The sequence below is a fragment of the Phacochoerus africanus genome, chromosome 1, assembly GCF_016906955.1.
Source record: "Phacochoerus africanus isolate WHEZ1 chromosome 1, ROS_Pafr_v1, whole genome shotgun sequence".
NCBI classification, from domain to species: domain Eukaryota; kingdom Metazoa; phylum Chordata; class Mammalia; order Artiodactyla; family Suidae; genus Phacochoerus; species Phacochoerus africanus.
The window spans coordinates 271853067-271874558 of record NC_062544.1 but is presented as its reverse complement, the minus strand read 5'-3'; positions in this window follow the sequence as shown (position 1 = coordinate 271874558).

Sequence of the window (21492 nt, the reverse complement as noted above, 5' to 3'; positions counted from 1 at the left end):
AAAAAATATAAGATTGTTGCCTAGTTCTGAGGAGAATAAGCCAAAGAAGGAGAGTTTTAATCAGTTAATTTTCAAACAGCACTGATTATACCTCTTTTATACCTAAGGTTACCAACCAAATATTGCTGTTTAATAAGGGTCTATCTGAATTGAAGCAAAGAGAAGTTCTATCATGAGCCGTGACCTACAGGACTGCTTGGTGATGGGGAGAACTGTGGCTTTATTCTGAGACTGGCCCCCTTTGAAGGATGCTCAACGCCACAGGGATTCATTTGAAGCAGCTGCAGGCCCTCTGCTTTCCCATCTGTTGGCTTGGATTTCTTGTATTTTGACCAACATGTCAAATTCATGGCTTCTGCTGTCTTCCTAGACAAATCTTTCATGACAAAGGAAAAACATCCCTGTAGTATCTCAGATCTCTTTCACTGAGCTTCAAAGGGCAAACAGTTAGGAGCCATATGGCAAAGTCTGGTTTCCGTTAGATCTCTTGTTGGTCATTTCCCCTTCCAGCTCTAAATGAGCATAATCCAAGATTCCACTCAACAGTGAGCCACACTGAATTCCTGAGGATGTGATCAAATCAAAACCCTATCTGTGTCTGGAAAATAAAAAAAGTGACATGGTGCTACTAGGGCTTGATTATAACTCTATGTCCATAATCAAATTGTAAATGAAAAGCCTTTCCCCGAAACATATTTTAAAAATATGTGTCCCAAGTTATTAGTAAATCAGGCATATTACATGATTCCAAGTTAGGCATATCTGATTTTTTATCAGAATTTTTTATAGTCGATATGAAACTTTCCACTTAAATCAATTACCAATGTTTGAAGAATGGAGCATAAGAAACTTGCTAAATTGCTTAAAATACTTCTTAATGTTATGTCATTAAGTTTTGGGCATATTTGAAATGAAATATCAGAAAGTTTACAGATTCTGAGCACAACTTACAATACATTTATAACATTATTTGAAAGACTTTTTTTACTGATTTTAAGCAATTTCTTTTGCATTTCCAATGTGTAGTAGAGTGTCAGTTATTCAAAAAGGCTTTTCAAATATATATAATATATGAGATGTACAATATATAAGAAAGAGAAATAGATGGCCAAATTTTTAGGAGTCTGAATTCATTTGTTTCTTTTTCTTTTCTTTTTTTTTTTTCTTTTTAGGGCTGCACCCACAACACATGGAAGTTCCCAGTCTAGGGATCAAATTGGAGCTACAACTGCTGGCCTATGCCACAGCCACAGCAACGAGGATCCAAGCTCTGTCGGCGACCTATACTACAGTTCAAGGCAACCCTGGATCCTTAACTCAGTGAGCACTGAGCGAGGCCAGGGATCGAAACTGCCTCCTCATGGATACTAGTTGGATTCATTTCTGCTGCACCAGGACAGGAACTCCATGAATTGATTTCTTTTGTGTTACCTTGTGGCCATCAAGTTTTCCACAATTATAGATTTCAGTGACATTTAATATTTACATTCTTTTTATAATCATACGCTTTTTTAAAAAAAATGAGATCCTTTATATCTAGAAGATCTGAAGAAGTTTCTGAGTTTCTTAAACTCCATTCTTAGAATTTATTTTGGAATATGTTAATTCAAACATGGAATATGTGAATACTATATAGTATGGTTCTAATTTTACAGGCTTAAAAATCAGTGGAATCCACTCTCCCCTAAGATTTTCATACAGAAGTATGGAAGCAACCATTTAGAGTGCCAGGAGGATCCAGAGGATTTTTGCTTCTTAGATGATGATCCGGAAGGAGGTTTCATTTGAAATTATATGACGCAGGCAGTACCTGCCATCTGAAGCCTATATCTCACTTTTCTTTTCACTCTGTATTTCTAGTGCCCACTCTTGTCTCTAAACAAAGTTTTCTCATCATCTTTATTGCTAGGTAGGAAACAGTGATTCAAATAAGGCCCTTCCTTGGGGGCATTTCTTCTTCCAGAAGTGGTTGTATTATCCAGTAGAAGTCCATGTCTCGGATCTAAAAACTTTAGGACCAGGTAAATCTTGGAAGTCAGGAATTTTAGAACTTATTTAGATAGGTATTATGGTACATATACCCTTAGCTTGTAATCAAATATATTCATATTTTGGCAGTGAATTGTAGGAATTCATTGGGCTAAAATAAATAAAGGCCATGCTTCAGTTTAGAATTTGCTGCCAAATGAATTGGGGAAAGAAAAATAAAACTTTAATTTTCTTAGATTTCAGAATAGCAGGTAAATGATTACAGACCTATAAAAACATCACAGGGAAGTACAGTTGGATGAATTTTTGGTGGGGGACTATGAGCTGTGAGATAGAGGTGAGCTTACTCTTCCAGTGCTCTCTGAAACACCTCCAGGTTCATCTACAGGGGAGTAGATACTGGTGGGAACCGAGCTTGTTCACTTCAGGAAGATAAAGACCTTGCTTCCCAGGTTTCCTTTTCAAAAATTCTGAAAGTATGCAATACTCCACTTTACCCCCACATATGCGCATATACACACCCATCAGAGTCACACCTTTGGAAGGCAAATAATAATAAAACTGTTTTGCAACAAGATGTAGTCCTATAAATGACAATACAAGGTTGATTTACTTGTACAATATTATTGTCATAAGACATGTTCAATTTTATTGAAATTTTAAAAGTATTGTATTTAAGGGTGAAAATGTTTGCTCTAATTTTTATTTAAATTTCTTCTAAAATAAATGCTCAGTGGGAAGGGCTTTTCAAAAAAAGCTCTTTTTAGGGGAACAGAGAATGAATTTTTCTTTGATCCTTTTTGAAAGAAATAGATATTGGCTCTTGATACTACCACAGTCAGACATGCATTGAGATCAATTGGAAAGAGCCAAATACATGTCAACTTTAAAGGATGAAGAAGGTTTGAAGTCATAAATTGTGGTTTTTGGTAAATAAGTGACAACAAAAGAAATTTTCTTTAAAAACACAGGGTGGTTAGAAAATATCCATATGCACTCAACTACTTTGGAATGAACATGAGCCATATTTAAACAAAAATTACTCCTTATCCCAACCATTCAGAGAAAAGTATAATTTTACCATTCATATTGATTTTCATACATTTTAGTGAAGCAAATATCCCATGGGGGCAAGCTTGTTCTGCATATTAATTTTACCCACTTCAGTTTAGGAATAAAAGCCACTGAGAGTTCCATGAAAAATGAATGACTCCTCTGGGAGAAATACTTCAGAGAACATTGGAACTGATTTTTTTTTTTTTTTCCTTTGTAACACAGAGTGGGGTCAAAGGTTTTTTCAACTCCTTCAAGGTACTTTGGATGCCCAAAAAGCTTATTCTGAGGCAGAAAGGGATGGAGCTGAAATGACCTGATCCTGGTCACTAGGTAGCATTGGAGGAAGAGGGTGAGACCCTTGATGGTGTTAATACAGCCTGGTCGAACTGCTGGTAAAACAATATGCAAGTCACCAAGAATGGACGCTGAATGAAGCCACGTGAATTTCATCTGGGAGTTCCCGTTGAGGCTCAGTAGGTTAAGAACCCAATTAGTACCCATGAGGTTGAGGGGTGGATTCCTGGCCTTGCTTAGTAGGGTTAAGGATCCAGCGGTGTCCAAAGCTGCTCTGTAGCTCGAAGAGGTGGCTGGGATTCCAGCGCTGCTATGGTGTAGGCCAGCAGCTGCTGCTCTGATTCAACCCCTAGCCTGGGAACTTCCACATGCCACAGGCACAGCCATTTAAAAAAGAGAGCGAGAGAGAGAAATTTATCTGTTTTGCAAGGCTGGTGTGTGTGGCGCTGGTATAAGCGTGGTGAGAAGGGAGTCTAGAGTAACAGCAGTTGAAAGTTCGCTGGGAACCACAGCAACAGAAAGATTTGATGGGTTGGCATCAAAGGTCACCGTGGGCTAGAAAGAGAAGTTTCAAGTCAAAATGCAGCCAGTGCCTTCTCTTGGGAGAAGCAGCAAAACTACAGCTACAGAATCAGGTCAAAAGAAAGTGGAGGGGAGAGCCCAGCCACCGCTGGAATGAAAGTACTGGAAAGACTGCCAAAGAGAACATCTATACTCTTAGTCCGGCATGGCTGGGGAAGTAAGGGGCACATAAAACAGGCCCCGGTGGCAGGAAACTGGACACATGGTCTTTTGCGGTCTTTTCCAGTACTGTTTTTGTGATTTCTAAGCAAATTTGAGGGAGGATGTAACAAAATCAAGTTTCCACTGTCCAAAATGAAAGATTTTTATGCCCGAGGTCTTTTGTTACGTGATTACTGATTTTTCCGCTTCTGCGCTTTGTTTTCATTGGTCAAGAAGCATGAAGTGGAAGGAAACTGTCTATCAGTTCCTGCAGCTCTTCCTCTGGGACAGGCGTATCAGATGGGCAAGTCCAGAGCAATACAGTCTCCCAACAACTGTACTGCCAATTCAGAGAGCCAGCTTGCACTCAGGCGAGAGATTCCCAAAACAGGTACATGGCCCTGACTTTTGAGATGTTTGTTAGTGGAAGAACTTGAGCAGCTCAGGTGCAGAGACACGAATCCTGGCATGTTTTATTTTAACTGAGGCTCCTGTTGAAGGTACTTCTTCGATGCCTTAAGATGGTGTATCATGTAGAGGAAGCCAATTCATTACCGAATCAAAGACTCAGGTGAGGGGTGACTTGATCCAGAAAATATGAGTAATGCTTTTCAATGCAATTTTGAATTACATTTATCTGTCTCCATCATCCCCCAGGCAAAAATAAAATATGAAGTAAAATTTTTCCTGAGAGACCATGACTTGATTTGTGTTTATTTTGATACTGATTATTTCTGCTTATTTTTTTGACTCACAGGCTACATGCTACTTCTCTAGAAGAACATTTTGCATTCTGGCAGAATATATGTTGAGTGATGTCATCCACACAGGACCCCTGATTTACTGTTCTTGCTCTTCAAAATCAGGTTCAAGACTAGTCTCCACACTCCCTTTTCAGTCAAAGGGCGACTTCAAATTCTCTCTTAAACAGAAACTCTGTGCTGGCTGGAAATAACCCTGCAATGTCCGCTGGAGCCTTTGGAAGTTTTCCTGGGATAATTTTGTAGTTGCGAGAGTGAGAAATCAATTTAATAGTTTATTTCTTCATTCCGTTCAGGATACACTTGTTACTTAAGAGCAGTTGCCAGTGTCTCTAATCATCCTCTTACATAGTCGATAAGTTGATACTTTTAAAAATACATAAAGGGCCATGCATTTATGGCATTGGTAGGTTAATACTGAGTTGGTAGGTTATCATGGAAACTTCTGTATTTTCTTTCCAGTGCTCTGTTATTAATCTTACATTTCTTGGACATTTAAGAGCCCAAATCACTTTTGGCCACTTAAATGAGCTAGTGAAATCAACACACATCAATTTGGGCACATAATGGGAACTTGTAAGGCTGAAAAACTTCTAATTTTATGTAGTAAACTTGAGACTTTCCCCCCATCTTTGTAGTTTTTAGTTTTTTGGGGGTTTTTTTTAAGTCAAAATGCCTAGACTTTAGAAAGTTTTGAAATTTGGCTCATGTTGAGTGACTATCCAGAACTCACAGATAGAGAAAATGTTGTCTCCAAGATTTGAAAATTCCTTGCAGCATCCCAATGAGATCATGGTTTCTTCTTGTCTTCACTTGTAAAATGTTACTAGTTAGATGTTCTTCTTTTTTCTTTTTTTTTTTTAAATGGGAATCCTGCCAGTTCTAATTTCTGTTCCAAACACAAAAGAGGCATTTAAGAGTAAAATTATTGAGGAGAAATCTTTAATTCTGAGTGGTCTCTACTTAATTAAAGCACTAATCTATTAAAATTCTAGGGATGCTGTAAGGGACCCAAAGCCTGACATTTACTCTTTTTCTGTGTTCTCTTCCCTTAAGTTTCTGCAGAACCCCACTGGATGCAGAATGTTTCTGAATCATCCTTCCAACTAGCGTTGCTAATGAAAACTGAGACATCCTAGGCAAACACCAGATGGCAGTAGCATACCATGTAAACCTTTGATCTCAGGGATTAGCATTACAGAAATCAGAGTTGTTTTTACATGGTTATTTTTATCTTTTTTTTTTTTTTTTGAGGGGGGGATAGGTCACAGATCTCTTTGAGAATTAGATAAAATAATGATTTTTCTCCCTCTGAAACCTTAAATATACATGTATATATAAATTTCTAATGAAGCTCTTCCATAGACTTCTAGGGTTAAGAATACCCAATTTTAAGGTTAGTTCTGCGAATACTAACTTATCCTGAAATTTGAAAATATATACCCAAAAGGAACAGAATAATACAAAGAGTTCAGTAATTCAAGTAATTCAAGGAAAGCAGACTCAGAAGTCCAGGTCAACTTTTAGAGCATATCATCTTCTGTCTTTCTAGGGAAGAAAGATAAACTAGAAACTTCTAGACATTGCATTATTTCCTAGAACTTTCCACTCTACATGTATAAACACATTAATTCATTTAGTGATCATTTCTTTGTTATGGATGGTTTCTTTCTTTCTTTTTTTTTTAATTCCATAAAAGATAACTCTAAAAAAGTTCAGTTGGTTTACTTCTATGAGTTATGAGTTCAACACACACACAATTTTTCCTATCTCCTAAAAGCTGTAATTTGAAAAAAAGCTATAAGCTTGTGTTTTCTTTTATTTTTCCTACCATTGTTTTTTAAAAACATAGCACAGATATCTCTGTGGTCCAAGCTATCAACTAGTAATTGGCAATTCAGCTGTACAAATATATCTTAAATTAAATATATACATATACATATATATTTAAAATTCAAGCAGAACAACATAGAGTTTCAATTAAAATTTTGTTATTTGGCTCTTCAAATCTTAATGAAAATTCTGAGGAATGAGTTCTAAGTCTGGCGCAAGTACAGATAAAGCAGCGTCCATGATTGGTTTATGCAAACTGGAGAAACAAAAAAAAAGAAAAACAGGGAGAGGGGCATAGTTGATTCTATTAGAATTCTGAGTTAGAACTTTCAAGTTGGCAAGACGCTGATTTCCCAGAAGCAAATAGCTACCCTGGATTTCACAGAACACCAGGTGGCAGAATTACTCTTTTTAAGTCAATGACTCTAAAAAAAATTTAGTAAAGAGCAATTGTTGGTAATTGTTGAGACATTAAATAGCCACAGAGGTTATGGCATTAGTGCATGTAAAAAGGGAAAATATATAATACAAAAAGTACATTGCTAGCTTGTTGTAATTTACATAAAGAGAATATTTTATGATAAGTTTTATAAAAATGCATTTAGTAAGTTACTAGAGGGTTACAGTGAGTCTTATAATTTTACAACTGCTTGTATTTTTTTAACAGGTTGTAATAATGGCTATAATAGTCAAAGTTAGAAAAGGTGCATTCAGTAAGTATCATTTTAGTATATAATTTTAGTTGAAATTTCATCCAAAGTCAAAAATGTATATTGACACCAGATTTTCTTACCTAAATAAACAAATTTTGTATTACATGAATATATCAAAACAGAGTTATGGAAAAGATAGCAAGATGACATGAAGTATGACGTGAGGACCAAGCACCTTCAAACATCATTATTTAAGAACTATGTAACCTGCTAAGACATGATTTTTCTTTCCCTTCCTGCATTCAACTGCTCTTCTTTTAAAAATTGTAAAAAGCTTATTTTATGATGATTAATGTTGATGGTAAAAATCATGTTCTTTCTCAAGTGTTTTGGACTTACACCAAGGAATGTGTCTCCATTAGCAGAATATGTAATTAGTGTTTGAGAGGGAAATGTTGTTTTCTTTGGTGGTGTGTGTGTGTGTGTGTGTGTGTGTGTGAGGGATGACATTGTGGATAGTACCTATAACTCTAGGCAAAAAGTTTGTATGTGATTAAGGAAACCATCGACAAAATGAAAAGGTAACCTACGGAATGGAGTAAAATATTTACAAATTACATATCCGTTAAGAGGTTAATATCCAAATATATAAAGAACTCATAATATTCAATAGCAAAGAAATATCCAATTGAAAAATGGGCAAAGAACCTGAACAGACATTTTTCCAAAAAGGAAGACATACAAAAGGCTAACAGGTATATGAAAAGATGCTCAATATCATTAATCATCTGAGAAATGCAAATCAAAAGCACAAAGAGATGCTATTTCATACCTGTTAGAATGGCTGTTTTCAAAAAGACAAGCGCTAACAAGAGTTATCGAGGATGTGATAAAAGAGAAAGCTCATGCCCTGTTGGTGGGAATGTCAGTTGGTACAGCCACTATGGAAAAGAGTATGGAGCTCTCCCCGCCACAACCCAGAGGTTAAAACACAAAACAAAACAAAAACCTGCTATATGATTCAGCAATCCTATTTCTGAGTATATATGTCCAAAGGAAATAAAAATAGGGTCTTGAAAAGGTGTCTGCACCTCCACGTTCATTGTGGAAATATTCACAGTAACCAAAATCTAGAAACGAGAGACCTTGTCAAAAGATGACTGTGTCAGCAGATGAATGGACAAAGAAAATGTATGTACCACGGGAATTACTCAACCATGAGAAGGAAGGGTATCCTGCCCGTTGGGAAAACATGTATGGATCTTGAGGACATTATGCTAAGTGAAGTAAGTCAGATGAAGGTAAACAAATACTGCATGATACCACTTATATGCAAAATCTAAAAAAGCTAAACCAATAAGAAAAAAAAAAAAAGTAGAATGGCAGTTACCAGAATGGGAAGTGGGTAAAGGTGGGAGATGTTGGTCAAAGAGTATAAATTTCTAGTTATAAGGTGAATAAATTTGTGGCATCTTATCTACAACATAGGGATTGTCATTCATAATACTAGGTTACACACTTGAAGTTTTCTTGGCGAGTAGATATTAAAGGTTCTCATTACAAAAAAGGAAATAGTATTAAGTGATGTGATTTAGGTGTGATTCAGGTGATATGATTTAATGCTGTGGTGGTAATCATTTTGCAACATATAAGGGTATTAAATCAAAGCATTGTAGCCCTTAAATCCTGTGTTGCGGGTGAATTATATACATATCTCAATAAAGGTGGAAAACATTTTAAGTACGTGTGTCATGTCTCCATATTAATTTTTTAGCATGTTTTCTAACATCTCGTAGATAAATAATGAATATGAGACAGTTTTACCTGTTCTAGTGGTGAGGTTAATTTAAGAGAAAAATAGGGCTTTATCTTTCTCTCTGAGGTAGCATTCATACTTTAGTCTCTGAACCCTGACTGACTCTTTGAAGAATCCTTAAAATCCAGGTTGTAGAGCTAAAAAACACTGTTTCTCACTATATCCATGAGTTAATATGAGTACAACTGAGGTATAAAACCACCATGATGGTTTAACAAAGCACAGAACTTTACGAGAAGAAAGGAACAGACTAGTGTTCAATGGGTTTGATGTATATTACCAAAAAGTCTCATGTAAGAGCTAGAAATGAACTTTTCAGTTTTAATCCAGTCCAAAACTGCAACATCTCTGTTGAAGATCGAACACCTCCTTGAATTGTATTTGCCAGATTTTATAGTTCTAGGAGAGAAAAACACTTAGCAAAGACTCTTGGAAAAAGCAATTTAAATCATTTGGCTATAACTTATTCCTTGACATATTGCCAAAAATTTCCTCCAAAACAAGCATGTGTTTCAAAATAAAAGAGAGGTACCTTAAAAATCATGAATAAAAAGGAAAACATTAAAAAAAATGTCCTGAGGCCTAAATTCAAATATGCTAATTAGTCTTTTATCAATCCAATATGTTTTGCCAAAACAATCTTCTGCTTGATTTTAGTGTTGTTTTTCAGTGAAGATCAGTTTTTGGATATCTTTCACAAGTGCTAGGAAGGAGAAAAAAGAAAACAAAATAGAATGAAGAGTTATTTCTGTTTGATATGACAATGAACAAGGTTATTATTTCATTTCAAAGCAATATACCCACATTTCGGCATAATTCTAAGTGGAGAAGTCCGTGTGTCGTTATTACTACTTGAATTTTTATCAAACCCATTTTTACAGTTCCACCATGGCAGCTGAAGTCTATGGATTCTTCTGTAAACACCTGCCCTTTCTTATTTTGCCTAGCTTCCTACCCTCAAAACATTGGTATGTTTTTATGGATGAGAACAAAACTAACCAACTACAATCTACAAAATCATGGGAAAGACACAGGGAACGAAAAAAGAAAGCTCAAACTTGTCCTGAAGGCAAGTATGAAAGAGAATGTCCTTCTTGGAAAATACATGGTGAAAGTAGTCAGGAAACAAGGAAATGTGATGTCTGTAACAATCTCACAGGTTTAGATTTATATGTAGATGATATATTATTTACACGTATATGTATAGAAAGAAGAAGCGGGGAAGAGAGAAACAGAGAGCATGGCTATTTGCCAAAATGCTAATTTTTGAAGGTGGCTGGAGGATATGAGGGTTCTTGGTAAATTTTTAACAACTTTTCTGTACCTCAAAAGTTATTTTAAAATAAACTATTAAGGAGTTCCCATCATGGGTCAGTGGTTAACGAATCCGACTAGGAACCATGAGGTTGTGTGTTCCATCCCTGGCCTTGCTCAGAGGGTTAAGGATCTGGCATTGCTGTGGGCTATGGTGTGGGTTGCAGACGTGGCTTAGATTCCGCATTTCTGTGGCTGTGGCCTAGGGCGGCGGCTACAGCTCCAACTGGACCCCTAGCCTGGGAACCTCCGTGTGCTGCAGGTGTGACCCTAGAAAAGACCAAAAAAATAAAATAAAATAAAATAAAAATAAAATAAGCTATTAATGTGTGAAAATGACAACATGAAAGAAGACCATTAGAAGTTGAGAGTTGGAGACAAAATTATTTGACATTAAAATGCCTTTTTTCCCCTTTTTGGCTGCCCTGTAGCATATGGAGCTCCTGGGACAGGGATCCAAGCCACAGTTGTCACCCAAGCTGCAGCTGAAGCAACACAGGATCCTTAACCCAGTGTGCAGGCTACTCCCAAGACACCATGGATGCCACTGCACCACAGTGGGAGCACCCACATTTGAATTTTGAGATTCAAATTCTTCAGAGATGCTGTCTGGTGGATTAGAACTCTTTTTCCTTTCATGAGGAAAACTCTGGCATCAAACATAATAAACAACAAATATAAATCAAATAAATATGGCATTAAATGATTAAATTGGAAACATGGCACACTTAGCTTCTCTTCACGTTTTTAATCCTTCAATGGTCTCTGGCATAGCTCAGGCTTACAGAACAAAATACTATAAACTGGTGGCTTAAACAATAGAATTTTATTTTCTCACAGTTCTGGAGGCTAGAAGCCCAAGATCAAGGTCCTGGGCACTGTGAATGCTCTTTCTAGTTGTAGACAGCTGCTATCTCTCTAGTTCCTTGTATGGCCTTTATTCAGGGCTTGTCTGTGGCCAGTGAGAGAGAGCTCGAGCTCTCTGGTGTTTCTTCTTAAAAGGACACAGACCTTATCAGAACACAGTTTCACCCTTACGGCTTCGTTGAGATTTAATTTCTTCCCTGGAGGCTCCATCTCCAAATACAATCCCATTGGGGCTATGTCTTCAAGATATGAATTTGGGAAGGAGGATGCAAATATTTAATCTATAACAGTCACCTTCAAAGAAGTCCAAGTTTTTAAGGAACATAGAAAATCAGTGCCTTATACTATATGTTAGATTGTTTTTATGATGTAGGATATAATAAAATGGGTTCTTTTCCTGACTCTGGCCCATACTTCTTTCATATCTTTTTATTTCATCTCTTGATCATATCTTTTTATTTTATCTCTTCTCTAAGTCATGTTATGTATTCTGCAGAGTTATTTTGCTTTCTATATTTTGTGACTTTATTTTCTCAAAAATTTGTAGCAAGTGAAGCACACCACATGGTGTCTTTATTCTTGTTTTCTATGACTTGGATAATATCTTTGTTATGAAAAGATATTACATTATAAAATATCATAATAATATATTGGGGCTTTTTTAAATTCAGTGTTGATTCCATTTATACTCTGTTTTGATTTAAGACCTTAGTTGTAGTCTGATTCTAAAAGTTGAAAAACATAAATTGCAATTAAATTGGCATATCTATGTGAATGGGTTTTACAACAGTGTCAAGTGCTATGATATAATTACGTCTCCTTTTCCACTGTGCCACTGACACAACCCCACTGATACTTCTAGGGGAATGTTCAAATCAATTCTCATTTCTTACCGAGTTCCAAATGCTCAAAATCATGACCCATTTTAGTTTCCTTCATATTTTTACCATGCCTTTTTGTACTATCTGGGGTTTCTAAATGCTTTTGTTTTGTTTTTTGTTTTTCCTGTTGGGAAAAAGAAACATATGTTTTCTTTGTCGTGTCATTAGCTTTTTGCTCATTCTATCTTATTGCTTAAAAATCTATTCCATTTTTTTCCTCTAGAAGGTCACTGACTTCCTGTTTTAATTTGAACAAGTAATTTGATATGTGGACCAGAATTGCTTTTGCAGATGTTTGTTTTACTTGAAGTTTTGGGTTGATTTATTTTTCTCTTTTCTCTTAGGTTTTGATCATATCTTTTTATTTTATCTCTTCTCTAAGTCATGTTATCTATTCTACAGAGTTATTTTCCCTGGAGACTTTCCTGCTGAAGTCCATGTCCTTATGATCTGTCCGAGCTGGTTAGTTTCTGATTTCCATGACTGTTATCCTGGGTGAGCAATTCACAACTTTCTGGATTGTTGCATTCACCGTTATATTGATCGAATGTTGTCATTATTTTTGACATTTCCTCCACCATTTTTGCTGCAGTATATTGTAAGTTTCAATCAATTAAGTTTCAGTCAGTGAGGCCACCATAGAGAAAATAATATATCCTTGGAATCGGTCCACATGTAATTGGGGGAGCTGGCAAAGAAGTCTATGGAAAACTATAGCCTTTGTATCTGGTGGGGGACCTGAAGTTGTCATAGGTCTGCAAGGCTGGTAATTAGGCAAAAAAAAAAAATGTTGGATGTGGAATAGGAGAGAGAGCAAGAACAAATGAACCCATGAGAACAAACTGGAATCCACAGGGAAAAAATGAGTCTCACCACCTCCAATCTTGATATTATGAGTGTCCTACAGTGGGAACAGATACCTTTCACTGGGAGCAATACTTATGCCTAAAGTTAAAGGAAGAGCTCTGCCAACGTTTGAAAGAGCTATGGGTCTGGCTGCTTTTCCACCCAACAAAATGATTCAGTAGATCAATGACAATGTATGTGGGCTACCAGGGTACCTGGTACCTGCTAGTGACCTTCAGAGGTTAACAGCCATTCCACTGCCCAAATTTTGTGTGGTTTTTCTTTTGGCTTACCTTAATCCAAAAACATAGGATACATAATTTTGAAGCCCTAGTTCTAGCTTAACTAAGTTAAAACCATAGAAAAATACTGTAGTCCCCCTCTTGTCATATTTGATATTCATAGTCCACCTCTTGTCAACTTAGCATTTATTCATAGTCTTGTCCTTGTCACCTTGACATTCAAGTCTTTTAACTTCCAGAAAAAAACATAGAAAAATCACGTTTCTAACTAATAACTGAACATATGCTAACCATCTCATGAGAGTAGAACACAAAATCCCTTTGGTCATTTTTGGATGATGCTCTTTCTTTTTCTTGATTTCACATTCCCTCTTGAATCCTCTGGAGCTTAAATTTTGAGATATAAGATATAAGATTAAATTTTGAGATATAATATTAATGACTATCAACTATGTATATTTTATGTTAGTAGGGGCATAAAGGAAGAATATTTAAACAATTTAAAAAATTTAAAAATCAGTAAATGTATACACTAATATATTCACGTTCAAATAATGAATATTCATAACAGCATAGTTCTAATTTCTGCAACTTGTCATGTGGTACATTTTTGAAAAGTCGGGTGGAATTACCTGTCATCCTCACATAATGTATGCTTTGTAAAAGGAAAGACTGTATCAGAATTGTTTATTCCTTTATCCCTGAGCACAACAGCTGATACAGAGCAGACATTTAGGTAGAATTTAATTAATATTAATTACTTTGTGTGTGTGTATTTGTGTGTGTGTGTGTAATTGTGTGAATGAGCACATACCTCAGTGCTACTGGGTGTTTTAAAAACAGCTTTCAAGTTGATCCATTCTGGATAAATTAGCTACTGCACAGGTATAATTTTGCATGCTATTTTCTAATATCTACACTGAAAAATGTCCTCTCTTAATTCTTTGTATCACTTTAGTCTCCAGCTACAGCACTTGGAGTTTTGCTGTTTAAGGATTTCATGACTGCTTTGTGTGAATAATTTCTTTCTTTCTTTTCTTCCTTCCTTCCTTCCTTCCTTCCTTCCTTCCTTCCTTCCTTCCTTCCTTCCTCTCTCTCTCTTTCTTTCTTTCTTTTTCTCTTTCTCTTTCTCTCTTTCTATCCTTCCTTCTTGTTTTTTGTTTTTGTTCCTTGGAGTTACCTAGTGAAGTACTCAGAGCAGCTATTATTATTTTTTATAATTTCCAAATAAAGAAAGACTCAGAAAAGAGATTGCTTCATCAGTGGTCTTCACAACTCAAATTTAGACCTTCTGATCTTTTGACTAATAATCCAGTGTTCCTACCACTTCAGCATATTGGTATTTCACAATTTAAAATGTTAATGAATGGACTTGAATAATGCACTAATGGAAACAGCAAATGGATTTCCTCATCCTATAGCTGTGGTTTTGAAACCAGATAATATTGCCCAAGGGACAAACTAAATGTAGGTTTTTCTGCTCTAGTTTGGTCATGTGACACATGATTAGAAGCATATAAAAATGACCAATAAAGAGATTTACTGAAAGTATTTCTAGACATCTGTTATGGCCCATTTTAGTGTTATAAACTATTTTTGATTTTCAGCTTTTATTGTACAGGATTTGGCTGTTTTTCTAGCCTCTTTGTCACTAATACTGACTCTTTTTTTGGGTACATGCTTCAGAGTCCCACCCTCACATCTCTGTAGTTTGGAAAACTAAAAGTCACATCTCATTTTTTCTACCAAAGGAACTTCTTTGGTAGAAACACAGTAAATGGTCATATGCTTTTGGTTTGTCAAATTCTTACCCAGAACAGGAGTTCAATATGCAAAGAGATGCTCAAAAAATACCAACACAGTTATTTTTGATTGGTGGACATTCTTTGTCAGGAAGGTAGAGCTTCACATTTCTTTGTGTATGAAGTTATATATGAATATGTTCTGGCTCCTTCTGCTTAAAACACAAACAAATAAAAGCTCTTCATTTTATAATTAGACTGGGGACAACTTAGTTTCAAATTCCCATATTCAGATTGTGGCGTGGGAACAAGTCATCATTCTATTAAATCTGTTCCTCATTACAAAGGGGTATCTATTACCTGAATAAATGCCTTCAAGGTCTTTTTCCTTGACATACCTTTGCTGTGAGCCAGGGCACCACAGCATTGCACACCATTGCCAGATTATGTGAAGGAGCTTAGAAATGTAAACCATGATGGAATTTTAAAAGGGTTCCTAACACAGTGATGATTTTGTTTATTCTGAAATTTCACTTGCTATCTCTAAAAGGGACTACCTAGATTAATTTTGGCTTTCTGTGTTTCTATATTTTCAAAACTAAAGAAATGGATTCTTGCAAGCTGAACAGCCAAAAACAAAGAGAGAAGCTCACGAAATAGGAGCCAAAAAAATAAATTTGGACCAAACAACCTTGTACTAAATCCTGTTGGGGTTAAAACCAGCATTCAGCAGGTGGCCACCGGGAATCTGATTGTTCCTGCTCATGATAGAATTCTGGAGGAGATACTAATGGTGTGGTTTTGCCCGCCTGGGCTCCAAAATCTTGACTGTAACCAAGTCAGGTAATTCATTCTCTGTAATCAATGTAGCTCATGCTGAGTTAGTAAGCCTTCATCCTCTCTGTGGTTCAATCTTTTTTGCCTCAGCAAAATCATGGCATTCCATTTGCCCTTATATGAGTCATTTCTTTGTTTTAAGGCCTTTAAGTCACGCATGAATAACTATGTGTGCACTTGATCAAAGTTTTCTCCCAGTAAGATTTTAAAAATCAGTCTCTCTCAAGAAAGATAGAGTAGACATAGTCCTGCTAAGTGCAACTGAAAACCCCAGACATTATACATAAAACAAATAGAAGAATACTTTGAAAGATGACAAGAAGTTAGACTAGGTAAGAATTTTGAAATCCCAAGAATGACATGGCAAGGAGTTCCTGTATTTTCTTTTTGCCTCATATTTCCCAGCTCAAACTGGGAGCTAAAGAATCTGGATACCCAGAAATGCCAACAGATGTGGAAACAATCCTTTACCCCCCAACAAAAGCTTGCTGTCTGTAGCCAGAGGACCAGAAAAAGGGCAGACTAGTAAGAAAGAAAACATTTAGATAATAACTGCCCTATTCTGTCCAAACACCACAGAAAAAAACAAAACAAAAAAAAAAACCAAACATGGCCTTACCCCAACCCAAGGCAGTGAAAGCCAAGTGGCAAGCCCAGATTTTCATGCTTGTTATGTTATAGAGAGGTACCCCAAACTCTCTCTGGGGTGGTGTCAGAGAAGCCTGAGTAAGAAGTTGTAACCACAATCCCCTAGTTACCCCTGCTTCCCCTATGGCAGCAGTGGAAACCGCTTGGTGAATTGGGCTGTCATCTCCACCTGTAAATAAAAGGAATCTCTCCATTTCCTTTCTAGAGGGGGGTCAGGACTTCCACCATGGCCCACATCACTCCCTCTGTGGTGTCAGTGGAGGCCACCTGAGAAGTAGTGATAAAGCACACTCATCTTCCCAGCCAGGTTATCAGCAGGTGTCTAGAGGGCAGGTGGAATTCCCATCCTCATACAATAGTAGCAAGGAGCTCCACTTCCTCTTGGATGATAATGGAACGTGAGTGTGAATGGGGATCCTGGACTTCTATCCTCTGCTGGCAGTAACAAGGATGCACTCTCTCATGTTCCTACAGAGGAAGCCAAATAAAATAGGCTTAAATAAGATCCAGAGTCTTGTAACATAATATTGGAAATGTCCAGATTTTAATAGAATATCACTCATCATGCCCCAAACAGGAACGTTCCCAAGTTAAAAAAAAAAGACAAGCAGTAGATGTCAAAATCAAAGGAATGGAGATGCTAGAATTATCTGACAAAAAATTCAGTGTGACCATCATAAAAATGCTTCCTTGAAAAGGAAATAAAATTGACATGTCTCTAGCAAGACTGACAAAGAAACAAAAAGAGAAGACATAAATTGCCAATTATCAGGAATGAAACCATGATCTAGGTACTAACTCTGTAAATACCAAAAAAGTTAAGGGAAAACTACCAAGAACTCTACTTACATAAATTTGTCAACTTGGATGAAATGAACCAGTTTCTCAAAAAGCGCAATCTGACACAACACTCCAAGGTGTAGTAGATAATTTTAGTAGTCTTATAACTATTTAGGAAGGTTAATTGTAACTAAATCAAATTTGTAACCTAATTCCGAGCCCAGATGGTTTCTTAGAGAATTCTACCAAAGTTTTAAACAATTAACACCAATTCTGCACCATCTTTTCCAGAAGAGAGAAATGAACACTGCGTAATTTGTTTTGTGATGTTTGTATTTCCCAAAACAAAGAGAACAACAACAACAAAACCACAGACCAATATCTCTCATGAATAGGGATGTAAAACTCTTTTATCAAAATATGATTAAATTGGGAGTTCCTGTCATGGCTCAGTGGAAACAAATATGACTAGCATCCATGAGGACACAGGTTTGATCCCTGGCCTCGCTCAGTGGGTTAAAGATCCGGCGTTGCTGTGAGCTGTGGTGTAGGCCAGCAGCTACACCTCCAGTTTGGCCCCCTAGCGTGGAAACCTCCATGCACTGTGGATGTGGCTCTAAAAAGACCAAAAAAAAAAAAAATACGATTAAATAAAATTCAGCAATATGGGAAAAGAACCTTACACCATCACTAAGTGGGATTTATTCCAGTAGTGGGAGGCTCATTTAATATTTGAAAATCAATCAGTGTAATCCAATACATTAACAGCTTAAAGAAGAAAAATAACAAGATTTTGTCTTTAATGCAGAAAAAGCATTTGGCAAAGCTCAACATCTAATAATAATAACTTTCAGAAAAATAGGAATGAAGGAAACTCTATAAACATGCTAAAGCATAACTGCAAATTGCTTCCATTTACCATCACATTTAATGGTAAAGGCTGAATGCTTTGCTCCTAAGATCAGAAACTAGGTAAGGATATTCACTTTCACCACCACTCTTCAATATAGAGCTGAAAGGTCTAGACAGAACATATAAAGCAAATAAAGGATATAAAGGACATGTGGAATGGAAAGGGGGAAGTTCAGCTGTTCTTATTTGCAAAAAGCATGATGGTCCACATGGAAAATCCTGAAGAATTTACAACCAACCTTCCCCAGACCTAAATAAAACTCCTAGAACTAATAAACTAGTTCAGTAAGGTCACAGAATACAAATAAGCTTAAAAAAACAATCTATTTCAGTATACCAGCAAGGAGTACATGAATAAAAATACAATACTGTTTACAATTACTCAAAAAAAGAAACTAAATTGCAGATTGAACAGAACACCTATGGGACTTGTATACTGAGAAGTATAAAACACTGAAGAGAGAAAGCAATGAAGATCTAAATAAATGGAGAGACCTACTACACTGAATGGATTCATAGATTCATATGTCCATAGATTGGAAGACTCGACATGATAAAGATGTCAATTCTCCCCAAATTGATATACGGGTTTAATGTAACTTCTATCAAAATCTCAGATTTCTTGTGGATCTAGACAAGCCAATTCCAAAATTTGTACAGAAAGGCAAAAAACCCAGAAATAGCTGAAATATTTTTTTCTTTTTAAAGAATAAAGTGAGGTAGATCGGTCTACCTGATTTCAAAACTTAGCACACATGTACAGTCATCAAGACAGTATGGTGTTTATTAGACGCAAGGACCGGTTACCAGTGGCTGTCAGAGTCCTGATTTTCACATCTACTGCGGTGTGAGGCAGAGGGCTTTCAAGGCTGCTGCAGGGCTACAAGAGCGTGATGGGATGGAAATAGGCTAGTTAGAAACAGCACTTATGTCAACGTCTCACTGAGAGCCACCTTTTTTTCGGGAGCAAGGTGATTGATGATTGAAAATCTTTGGTTAACTTCCAAAATTGTGAAAATGTTGATTGAGAAAATGTCTGCAAGTGTTACAGTTTTTTACAGAGAAATGGATTTTCAGAGGTCTTTACACTGCTGAAAATGTTTCTACCATTAAAATTTTTATTACCCATGAAAACCCATACCTATCTTCCAATATTTACATAAAAATGCATCTCAATTTTACTTCATATGAATTAATTTACCTTGTAAAAGGGTTTTGTTTGAAAGTATTAAAATAATGGAATATGTGAGAAGACCTTATGCCATAATTGCAAGTTGGTATCAGTAATAATGCATTAGTCATTGGTCTTAAGCTTATTTCTTCTATGAGTTTTGGAGTTATCAGTGTCTATGGTGCAACAAGCGCAAAGGTGCCAAGATATCTAAAGATCTAACATGGGTAGGAATAACAAATAGACCTATCAGAACTAGACACTTAAAAGAGGAAAATTAGGTCTCACACAAAATCATAGAGATAATAGGAACCCCTCCTTTATAAAAAATGTATCACCCACCTTTTGGTCTATTCTTTCCTTTGAAGGCATTTGCCAACTCCATCCCCAAGGATATAAAAGTTTAAACATAGTAAAACTCTCCATTACTAAGCCAGAAAAGTCTTCCTCTAAACCTGTATTAAGCATCTCCCTTCTTATGCAAATACCTGTAAAACTTGACTGTTTATTTTAGAAAAATGAAAAATAGTTGTTGATTCCTAATACAAACTGCTTGGTTCACTTGCTTTAACGTCTCATTTTCTTTCTTCTTTCCAATATTTGGTATCAAATGAAATAATAATTTTGGACTGTTGTAAACACTTTGGAAGATTTATAGATATCTAGGCATGGAGAGTCAAGTCCCAGTCAGCAGGTAGACACTGCGCCAGAGTCTAGGTCTTCTGTTTCCTAAACCATGGCCTTGCTCCTACAACCATACTGTGGCTTCTCTTACTTGATTTTCAAGGCAAAAAATTATATTATTCATATCCTTGCTTATATCTTTTCCCTATCACTTTTGTGGTGGCTGTTCAATATTTTCAAAAGCCAAAGAAGACAATAAAAATATAAAGCTTAGATTACCCTCTGATGATTTATAAAATGGCTTATAGCTGAAATTCAGGTATTTCACTTTAAATATGATTGTCTGCCTTTAGATTTTCCTTCATTTCTATTAGATAGCAGAAAGTTGATTTTGGGTTTTGTTTGTTTGTTTTTGCTTTTTTTGTGGCCACACCTGCAGCATATGGAAGTTCCTGGGCCAAGGGTCGAATTGGAGCTGCAGCTGCAGCCTATAGTATAGCCAGGGCAATGCCAGATCTAAGCTGCATCTGTGACCTATGCTGCAGCTTGTGGCAACCCTGGATCCTTATCCCACTGACTGAACCCGCATCCTAACAGAGATAGCATTGCATCCTTAACTCACTGAGCCATAACAACAATTCTTAAAATTGGTTTTTAAAACAATTTTAAAACAAATTCTACTTGTGTGTATATAGTTTATATATATGTATGTATGTGTGCATATGTGTATATATGTAGGTGTATATATATACACATACACACATGTATACACAATATATACATACATGAATACACACACACACATATAAACACACACACCACACACACATAGTTTTCCCATGGGGGAGCTTTTATTTTTGAAGAGAGACAGAATTTTGCTTTTTTCTTTCTATATAACCATATCGTATGTCTAATAATGAAGTAAGATTTCAAATATTTTCTTTAGGAAAAAGTGATATAATCATGCTGTTTGTCATTGTCTAAGGTTTAGGTCAATGTCATGGACACAGCACCTCCTGAAAATTGAGTCTTGTTGTTATTATTAGATTAGCAGTATAATCTTCCAAAACTTGATTTCTTCTCTAAGGAAAAAGAAGGGTAATCTTTTTTTTTTTTGCAAGAAAAATATTTTCCCATTTTTAAGTGCACTGAACTCTCTTAAAGATAATTTATTTGTATGATATTTTATTACTACTTAATATTACATTTTATTACTGCTTAATTTGGCATTTTATTACTAATTTAAACCTGCATTTGGTGTCATGAATATACGCCACCACTTAAGTAAAAAGCAATTTATCTGTTATACATTTTCCTATTTAAGAGAGTTTTAGTTTCTCTTCTTTTATAGCTAACTCTCCACTGCAGACTTATTAAAGACAGTAATTCAGACTTCCTAAAAAAATCACATTTAATATGTTCAAAAATTTTCAGACAAAAATATTTTCTTACTTTTGGAGGAATTCTTTCTTGGAGAGTAAGTTTTAGAGATTATTTTGCAGG